The sequence below is a fragment of the Microtus oregoni genome, unplaced genomic scaffold (genome assembly GCF_018167655.1).
Source record: "Microtus oregoni isolate MIOR12 unplaced genomic scaffold, Mior012 000001F_ref0000356, whole genome shotgun sequence".
Lineage (NCBI taxonomy): Eukaryota > Metazoa > Chordata > Mammalia > Rodentia > Cricetidae > Microtus > Microtus oregoni.
In genome coordinates, this window is record NW_024543060.1 from 75,360,510 (window position 1) to 75,370,761 (window position 10,252).

Genomic DNA, 10,252 nt, shown 5'->3' on the forward strand with positions numbered 1-10,252 from the left:
TTTTTTTTTTTTTTTTTTTTTTTTTTTTTTGGTTTTTCGAGACAGGGTTTTTCTGTGATTTTGGAGCCTGTCCTGGAACTAGCTCTTGTAGACCAGGCTGGTCTCGAACTCACAGAGATCCGCCTGCCTCTGCCTCCCAAGTGCTGGGATTAAAGGCGTGCACCACCACTGCCCGGCCTAGACATTGTTTTTTGATTCAAGGTATCATGATAGCTCTCCCAACTCAACGGGTTTTGTCAAATTACCACTAAATGTAGATGGAGAATCAATCTATATTTCAGGATGTAAGCGTTTTAACTCATCAATAGAAAAAAATCTGAGTATTTATTGTCTTTTTATTTTGTGTTCGGAACTCCTTATCCATTGCCTCAATGGATTCTGGCTATTCTCCAGACACTGTCCTAGGCACTTGCGATAATGAAGAGTTTGAAATAATTAATCCTATTTTCCCCTACTTTTTATACTACAAAGGAGAAACAGGACCAAGTAATGAGGGACTAAGTACTAAGTAAAGTTTGAAAAAGTAGGCAGTTAAATTAGTTCTAGAAGATTTCTGGTTCACTAAGGGTAGAGGTACAACATACAGCATCTTTAGAGAATAATTGAATCAAGCCAGGGTGGCAGATAGATAAACCTGTCTAAAATCAAGAGTTTGTTGTAAACTACCAGAAATTAAAACTCATTGAGAGTCAAAATGTGAAAAACAATATAATTTTAAAAAATGTAATGAACCTTTCACTTCATGCCAATTACCAAGCAAATAACAAATGATAAAGAAGGCTAGGGGAAATATTGGTGACATCTACAATAAAACTTGATAACACCAGAATGAAGAGTTACTAATTTAGAGTTGGATATCAGAAAATTAAAGATGAAGTGAAAATATTAAAAGTCAATTCTCATTATTCTTTTTTTAAATATTTGTTTATTTATTATGCATACAATATTTTGTCTGTGTGCATGTCTGTAGGCCAGAAGAGGGCACCAGACCTCTTTACAGATGGTTGTGAGCCGCCATGTGGTTGCTGGGAATTGAACTCAGGACCTTTGGAAGAACAGGCAATGCTCTTAACCACTGAGCCATCTCTCCAGCCCCAATTCTCATTATTCTTAATTTACCCCAAACTAATAAAAAACGTTTTAAAGGGAGGAAAGATGAAATCTGAATAATTATTCTTTAGTTGTAGGATCTTATCTATATTTTATCACATCATTAATTATTATGTAACACATAAATAAAATATTTTTACTCTGCTTCTGTGTGGGAATAGCATGATTCATAAGTTTAAAGTCTTCCTGATTTGTGAATGTCTTATTTATGTCTATTTGGTTGAAATAATAGTAAATAATTTATTTTAAATTATCATTTTTAGTTTATTTTGTAATTGGCATAAAGTGAAAGGTTGATTTTTGTGCTGGACGTCATGTTGAATTAGCAGTTTAAATCATAGGTGATATTTTAATAAAGGAATTTAAATTCAAAGCTTTTAAGTTTCTTTTATATTATGCACCCCAGCCTCACCTTTTCTTAAATTCATACTTATATCTTATAGGAGATAAAAGAGATCCATTAAGCACAAATTATATATATATATATATATATATATATATATATATATACACACACACACTACTCTTCTCTCACAGTTTCTCTATATTAATCATCTTTTGGGCCTCACAATATTTAACACAACTTTTATCACTATGAACTCAAAAGTTTATAGTTTATTCTGAGTAAAAGATTGTGTTTGTTTGTTTTAGTGATGCCGACAATTGGCATAGGGTTTTACACTTGCAAGCCATATTATCTATGACGTGCCTACCAAGCCCCAGTCCCAGACAGAGTCAAAGATTATACATCTATTCATTGTACATTAAGCACCTGCTGTATACCAAACACTAATCTATGGCTCTCGTATAGTGTTGATAAAGGGAGGAAAATAAAATAGAAACCATCAATAAACTAGACAAACTTAGGTAGAGGTAGTCATAAACACTGATCCTGTATGACTTGGTTTTGTGAATTTTATCTGAGACATAGTTCTAGGAACGTCTCACTGGTAATTTTACACTAGCTATAAAGACAGCAAATACTGTATGGGAAAGCTCCTCTGTTTTTCCTGGAAAGCTAAGGACTCTGCACTTATAACGTGGCCCATGGGGTGGTTTGAATGAAAATAGCCCCCATAGACTCATTTGTTTGCATCTTTAGTTCCCAGTTGGTGAACTATTTGGAAGGATTAGGAGGTGTGTCCTCGTTGGAGGTAGTGTATCACTAGATGTGGGCTGTGAGGTTTGAAAAACCCATACCAAGCCCAATGCTGCTCTCTCTTCCTGCCTGCTGATGGGTAGTCGTATGTAAAACACTTAGCTACTGCTCTAGCAACACACCTGCATGTTCCCATGCTCCCTGCCATGATGATAATGGACCAATCCTCTGAAATTGTGGGCAAGTCTTTACTTAAGTGCTTTCTTTTATATGAGTTGGTATCACTTCCCAGCCATAGAATAGTGACTAAGACTTTAGTCCCCAAAAGACTTACATTGTATTTGATAGAACTGAGTTTTGAACAACATATCCATACTATCTTTGATGTATCCCTTACTGACCAAGACACTATACTTGTGATAGAGTAAGAAATAAAAAAATCTTCCTCCTATTTGTTGAGGAGTTTGTGAGATAATTGAAAAGGAGGTAGAAGCATAGAATTAGAATATGAGTATTTTTAAGAAGAAATGATACTATAAATTTGTATGTTTAAAATGTATACAGAAACAAAAGGAAGAAAATCTGTCTTGAAAACTGTTTTGGAACTTGTTTATTTTCTTTCAGGAGAAACAAAGGATATTTTCTTTCTTTCACGGAGACAAGAAGATGATTCTTCCCTTTGAGCATGAAGAGACACGTTTTCAAACTTTGATTAGCGACATCTAATTAAAGCAGGCAAGATCTTCTAAGGATTTCATGGGAATCTAAAGAAGGCAGTAAAGAATTCTTTGGATTTCCTGTGACATTGAGAATTTACCATGGTGACTGTAACCACTATTTTGATTATTAACAAGGACCACCAGGCCTTGTTTGGGATTTTAGCTTTGTTTCAATTATCAGTACATTTATTCATTTAATTGTGGGGTGTTTATGTGTAGAGGAGCAATATGCAAAAGATGCCAGGGTGCATGAACAGAGGCCAAAGAACAACTTGTAGAAGATTTGTTCTCTTCTTCCACCATCTGGGCCCTGGGGATTGAACTCAGGTTATCAGGCTTGTCTGCAAACATATTCACCTGCCCTAGGAATGGGGGATAGGGAAAAAATGAGGCAGAATATGATGACTAAGACACCAACAACCTCCTGTGGATTCTTATAACTGCACAAATGCACACACCCTTCCTTTCGTACACAGTAAAATCTCTGGATCCCAATTTTAGACTTTTTTAAAAGAGGATTCAAATAGTTTTCTCTTAAAAACCACCTCAACTTGGGGTTTTAACTTTAAATCTAGCTTACCTTATTCCAGACAGCAGTATAATTTTTCTCTAACATTAGTGCCATCGTATTAATTAAAGATATTAGGAGGAAATGGACATAAAGGCTATTTTCAAATTCTTCTCACATTCTTTCACAATACAGTAATTGGGTGCCAGAATTTATACTAGGCATGCTGGGAAACATACATGTCAGTAATTAGCACGGTTAAGAGCTAAATGCGCCATTGCCATGGACGGCACATTCAGAAGAGTCCCACGGTTGGTTTTTATCCCCCACTGCTAAAGTTTGGAGGGGGAAATTGCTACAATTCAAATGGGATCCAAACAGGAAGCTTAAAAAATTCCTTGAGTTTACTAGTGAGAACAAATTCTGTTTCTGTAAAACAGAGCTTCCTCTCTGGGCTTCTTGGCTTCTCAGCTTCCTGGTTCTTCTGGTCATGGTTGAGCTCTGTCCATGCAGGCAGAATTTTCTGGAGCTTGATTCTCCTGCATCTCATACCTCGCTGAGATACTCAAGGCAGATCTGTTTCCCAGAATGCAGTGTCTCTAAAAATTTCCTCTTCCAAGATTTTTTTTGAAAGACATTAATTCTTGTTCAAACCATTTTCTCATGTATTGAATCTGCTTAAGGATTATTATGACTTCTTGGGAATTTTACGATGAGGGAGAAGAAAAAGACAAATGATAGTCTTAACTCTGGGTTAGTGTCTCAAGGAACCTATTATCTGGGATGTGGTTTGGGTCAATTATGTCATATTAAGTATATAAATATTTTTATCTAGACTCTCAAGCCAAAGCTGTCCTCCAAAGTAGAGAGAATTGGCAGACCTCGTGCCCATATTTAGGTAAAATGAAGCTGTTATGGCATTCTGGAAAGTTTATATTTATCCTATCTGTTTCATTTGGGGGAGTGTTCTTTTGTTTTGAGATCGAGTTTCTTTCTGTAGCCCTGGCTGTCCAGGAACTCTCTCTGTAGGCCAGGCTGGCCTCAAACTCAGAGATTTTCCTGCATCTGCCTTCCAAGTGCTAGGATTAAAGGTGTGTACCATCCATGCCTGGCATAGTCAATTCTAGTTTTGATAAGGGCTTTGCTTTGAAAATTTAAGGACAGGTTACATGTGGTAAACAGTTCAAGGATTGTTCCAAAAGCCTGCTCACTATGAATAATAACAAAGCCTTTTAATTACACACACACACACACACACATGCACACACACACATGCACACACACACACGCATGCGCGCACACACACACACACACACACACACACAATGGCTTGTATGTGTGACACACATATAGACAAACAAGTTCACCTACATATAAAACACAAATAGGATTCGGATAGATATGTTTTATTTGCAATAATATTTCTATATTTACATAAGTAGAACCATGTAATCTTTCTTGCCTAATTTCAAAAGAATTCATCAAAGAAGTGTTTCATGTGTTTTTAGATTATTACTAGGATTTTACTTTCAAATAGTATAAAAAGACAAAAATAAACAAACAAATAAAAAAACAACCCAGGTTTTTCTTTATGCTGGACTGGGGAAATGGCTTGGGGTTAAAATTGCTTGCTGCTGAACATAAGGATCTGAGTTTGGATCCCAGAATCCATGAATGATGTGGAGTGTGGGAAGCATCTATAACTGGAGACACCAGAGAGGGGGTGTAAGACAAGATCACTGGGTTTTTTTGGCTATCAGTCTAACCAAACATCAGCCAGCCTAACATTCCAAGAGAGTCCTTGGGGGAGCCTAGGCAGTTTGGATGCTCACCTTACTAGACCTGGATAGAGGTGGGCGGTCCTTGGGCTTCCCACAGGTCAGGGAGCCCTGATTGCTCTTCAAGCAGATGAGGGAGGGGGACTTGATCGGGGGAGGGGGAGGGAAATGGGAGGTGGTGGTGGGGAGGAGGCAGAAATCCTTAATAAATAAATAAATTTAAAAAAATAAAAATTAAAAAAAAATTTTAAGCTTACCGATATTGCATATATTTATCATGTACACATCATATTTTAAAGCATATTAACATATGGAATGCATGTGTGTGTGTGCTCATTCTACCTAAAGAACATATGGACTGTCTCACGTAGTATTTTTACAATTAGAACATTTTATATCCAAGATCATGGCTTGGGTGAAAAAAATATGTTATTTGTCATCACCTTTAATTTCCATATTCTACAATAATTCATGAATAGATATTTGAGTACATAAGTGTTTGTATGATTACTTAGGTATGATCTATTGGTGTATGTACACATATATAGGTGCATATCTGTGCATGTATGTGAAGGCATGCCTGTGCATACCTGTGCATACCTGTAGGAGGATATCAGAAGTCCTACTCAATTGCTTTCTTCTTTATTTCCTCAAGATAGGGTTTCTTATTAGACCTGGAGCTACAATTGCAGCAAACCCAGCATTCTTGCCTTTGCTCACAACGCACTAAGGTTATTAAGGAAATGTGCCTGACCTTATCTGAACGTTTATGTGGGCACTGGCATTTGAAGCAGGTTTTCATGCTTGTGCACTGAACCATTTCTCCAGCATCTAGATACTGGTTTTGTTGACTATTTCTGCCAATAGAGACATTATAGGACTGTTGAAAGGACATGGAAGACTACAGGGAGATGTTGTAGCCCCTTCGTTTTCAAGTAAGAAGAAGCCTGGCTCATTAAGTAGCTAAAATGTAAAATTTAAATAATAAGGAATATGATTTTGTTAATTGTAATTCAAAGAACATTTTAAAAGTGAGTGCATACACTGCTCTCTACTGGCCTTGTCGTTATTGCAACCGTAACCAGTGACATATTTGTAGTTATGTGGGGTGCTGAATTCTCTTTCTTTCAAAGGGCTCATAGAATTTTAAGTTCTATTGACTTATACAACGTGGCCATGTATACATGCTTAGATTTGCATAAATACTCCTTGAATTTTTATAGTGAATTTATCTGAGGAGTTTGTAAATATGTAGTTAACAAACACACAACTAACTATGTACTTAAAACCCAAAATGATGGCTGTAGGCTGTAAACTCGCATAATGTGTTTCAGTTCAGACAATAAACTGTGGATATGGTTATAATGTTTGCTTGTACTTTCTGTCTGGAAACAAGTGAAGACCTCTAAAGTGCAGGATGGGTGACTATGAATATCCAGAGGTTTACGCTGCTTTGATCGCCACAATGGACTCCTGCTTCCCTTGCTTTCTATTTACATTCTCTCCTTAAATTGCATCGTCTCCCTCCAACAACTTCATTGGTGCTCTTTAAATGCATAGGGGAACATTTTATTTGTACCTGTTATGGGGACAGAGAGAGAGAGAGAGAGAGAGAGGGAGAGAGAGAGAGAGGGAGAGAGAGAGAGAGGAGAGAGAGTTCTTATTCATTGTGTTATTCCATGTTAGGTGCTACAACAAGCAATAAAAACAAAACGGCATTCAAGAGTACTGCAGACAGTCAACATCCCAAAGGAATTGTTAGTATTTGTGGAATTATTACTCAGTTAAAACGGTTGCCAATGCTGTTTAGTCAGGAAAAGGATGTGGTGTAAATTACACTAGTGTGTAATGGATCTGAGAATTCACATGGTCCAGGAAAACGCATTAGGGATTTATAATTTCATCCCAAGAGGAATGGAGGATGATAATGAGGTTATATAGGAGAGTAAATAGGACGGATGTATTTCATGAAGAATTATTTGAATGCAATGTGTAGAGTGATTAGAGCACAGGGAAAAGGCATGCATTTGAAGAGAACCATTTAAAAAGTCATTCAAGAGCCCAGGTGAGAGGGTTTTAGTGTCTTGAACAAAGAGGAATGGAATTTAAATTTGGTAAGGTGAGTGCTTACCAGACCCGTTTGGGAACTATCACTAATTGTCTTGGTACGATCTTGGAGACAAGAAAAACAAATCAAAGGAGACGAGATAGCAGAAAACTTTCCTAGCATTTTCTGGCATGTAAGGATGATAAGTAATCTTGAGAATACAGAAGAAGGAATTGTTTAGAGATAAGAGAGAAGATAGTTTTATCTTTGAATGCGTGGCATTTGATGTGACTTTGAGGTATGGAAATGGTTATGGTGTTGTTGATATATTCATTTTGTAGTTTTGAGAGTTCTGAGCTAAAGCTATAAATTTGAAAATAATAGAATTATTTGAATGGAGAAAATACATAAAGGAAACTGCTGAAGATTAATGCAAAATATATTGTTAATATCTCATGAAGACCAATAATATTTTAAGCTGTAAAATGTAAAAAAAAAATATCAAATTTGGTCAACACTGAAAAGTGAAACTCAGAGAAAACACTTTACTTAGCTCCCTGAATTTTCCTGGTTAAATCAGAACAGGACTAAGATTGTGTATTAATAAATCCAGTGTATTTTTATTACACTGCTATTATACTAGATCTTAAAGTATATAAGTAGAGAGACAAGGCTTGATTTTCCAACATATACTCAGTGAATAGAATAGAACTGATATTTAGTAAATATTTGGGCATGAGAAAGAAAATATGTTCCAAAACAATACCACTTAGCAGACTCTCTGCATTTTAAATATATTTTTAGTATGGAAAACTGACTCAACATCACTTTACTGTTTGTTTTGTGTAAGGCATTTGCTCTACTATGTTCTGTATGTATTTACATGAAAAGTTTAAGGAGAACATGGCCCTGCCCTATATACACCTTTCATTATTTCAGTTATTTACAAACAGGTGGAATATTGTATGTGTCACAGCATAGAAGGCAGAAGAATAACGAACTGAACAAAGTACAGAAGGTTTTAGAAAAGTATTGTCATTACAGTGGATCTTCACGATGAGATGGGTTTTTAGATGGGGTAGGACTGACAGGCATTTCAGCAGGACTACACAATATGTAGACACGTTCCGTTAGGGAGTTCTGGCATGCATTTTTTTAAAAAAAATTGTTGGCACAGTCTACTTGACTGGAAAAGAACATGAATAAAAGGTAGCACAATATTTTAAAAAAATAAAAGAGGCTGGTAGGGACAGAAATGACAGGTGCTGGACCAGAAAGAGTTGCTATATGAGTGTTTCTGGACTAATGGCATGTTCAATACAGGTTTAATCTGCAAACATATTTTCTGTCTTTGGTTGATTAATTCTCCAGATATGGAGTCCAGAGGCACAAAGAGCCAACCATGGCAAACTTGATGTCTGTAGATCAAGTTCATAGTATACAGGAGCATGTGGAGCTCTGGGTCTGGTTCTAAACACTCAAGATTTCTCAGCACCTTCGACTTTCCTAAAATATCCCCATATATAATTGGAAATAACACCACTCTTCTTTGAAATCATTTTAGTTTTGTGGTTCCTCTTATCTCCCAATAATAGTAAAACATGGTACCCATGAAATCTCTAATAGCTTAGGTGCTATAGATTTTTAAATTACAAGGCAGGAATGAAATTGAAGTATTTATCATTGTGGTTGTTGTTGTTGGTGGTGGTGGTGTATGTGTGTGTTGCTGAAGATTGAATCCAGAACCTCACATACTCCAAACAAGTAATCTACCCCTAAGATACAGCCCCGTCTTGAAACGGAAGATATCTGGTAGAGATAGGAGGATAGGACAGAGATAAAAATGCTGTTATTTTACCAGGAATAAAGGTATTCATCAAGGGAAAGTTCAGGGGAATAATGAAGAGGCTGCCTCATTCCAGATGAATGAAGATAGTTTCATTTTCACTGCAGAATGAAGATGGATTTTGAAATAATGATACATTCATTCAGTTGAAATGTTTAGAGGAAAATGAACTAGACTAAGAGAGTGTGGCTGTGACGAGCCATCAGTTTGGTTATATTTACCATTAACACCAATCTTAGAATTTCCAGGGAAGCCAGGGGACAACTGAGCCTGCACATCAGTGAACCCACAGAAACTGTATTATCGAGTTTGGGAGTGCTTCAATTTCCACACCTTGAACTTTTCACATGTCCACCATGCGTGTCCCCACAACAGTGTTCTTGTGTGTAGAGACTGACATTGTTATTCAGAGTGTTGGAGATATAATCAATGACATTTATATGTGTACCGCATATTTTAAGGATTTATCTATGGGACCTACCTTTCATTTTTATGTAGAGTTATATAAAATGTTAGAGCTCTTGGGACAGTCCATATATCTGGTGTCAGTATGACTTTCACACTGTTTGATATAGTAAATATATTTAGGGGGTAGGAGTGGCAAATGAGTTAGTTAACAGTTCTCTGTAAGTGTATCTCACAACTACAGCGATGTGAGGAACTAAAGCTGAGTCGATGGGAGTGTGGGTGGGAGCAACTGCCAGGTTAATTGCTGCATTCAATATCATTCAGAAGAAAAATCGTGGAGATAAAATTGTAGCATTTATATCCCTGCCTTTCAAGTTCCTTTCATTTCTATATTGCTTTTATTTTTCTGTTTCTATTATTTGGATCTTGTGTTTGATTTTTTTTCCCTCTCCTCTCTCCCTGGATTCTTTTGGAAAGAATTTAGTTCATAAAAAAACCTTTCCAGGTGGCTGAAAAATAAAGAAAATGACACCCATCTCTTCATTTTCCATATAGAATTGGAAGGATAATTGCGGGGACGATATTGTCAAAATGTCTACTTTAAGAATAGGTCTTCTGAAGGGATAAGGGTGCTATGAGATGTACCCATGGTTTGCTATGGATACCAGCAGTTCCAAGCCTGTGAGTAATTTAAATTATTACCTGACATGTAAATTCTTAGTAGATCTCCAACCATT